This window comes from Heterodontus francisci, unplaced genomic scaffold (assembly GCF_036365525.1).
Source record: "Heterodontus francisci isolate sHetFra1 unplaced genomic scaffold, sHetFra1.hap1 HAP1_SCAFFOLD_276, whole genome shotgun sequence".
Lineage (NCBI taxonomy): Eukaryota > Metazoa > Chordata > Chondrichthyes > Heterodontiformes > Heterodontidae > Heterodontus > Heterodontus francisci.
Window position 1 is genome coordinate 2,543,770 of NW_027141021.1, and position 751 is coordinate 2,544,520.

The window sequence follows — 751 nt, forward strand, 5'->3', positions numbered from 1 at the left end:
TGACTCTCCCTGTGGAGATACTATAATAACAGACCCACTCAGTGACTCTCCCTGTGGAGATACTATAATAACAGACCCACTCAGTGACTCTCCATGTGGAGATACTATAATAACAGACCCACTCAGTGACTCTCCCTGTGGAGATACTATAATAACAGACCCACTCAGTGACTCTCCCTGTGGAGATACTATAATAACAGACCCACTCAGTGACTCTCCCTGTGGAGATACTATAATAACAGACCCACTCAGTGACTCTCCCTGTGGAGATACTATAATAACAGACCCACTCAGTGACTCTCCCTGTGGAGATACTATAATAACAGACCCACTCAGTGACTCTCCCTGTGGAGATACTATAATAACTGACCCACTCAGTGACTCTCCCTGTGGTGATACTATAATAACAGACCCACTCAGTGACTCTCCCTGTGGAGATACTATAATAACAGACCCACTCAGTGACTCTCCATGTGGAGATACTATAATAACAGACCCACTCAGTGACTCTCCCTGTGGAGATACTATAATAACAGACCCACTCAGTGACTCTCCCTGTGGAGATACTATAATAACAGACCCACTCAGTGACTCTCCATGTGGAGATACTATAATAACAGACCCACTCAGTGACTCTCCCTGTGGAGATACTATAATAACAGACCCACTCAGTGACTCTCCCTGTGGAGATACTATAATAACAGACCCACTCAGTGACTCTTCCTGTGGAGATACTATAATAACAGACCCA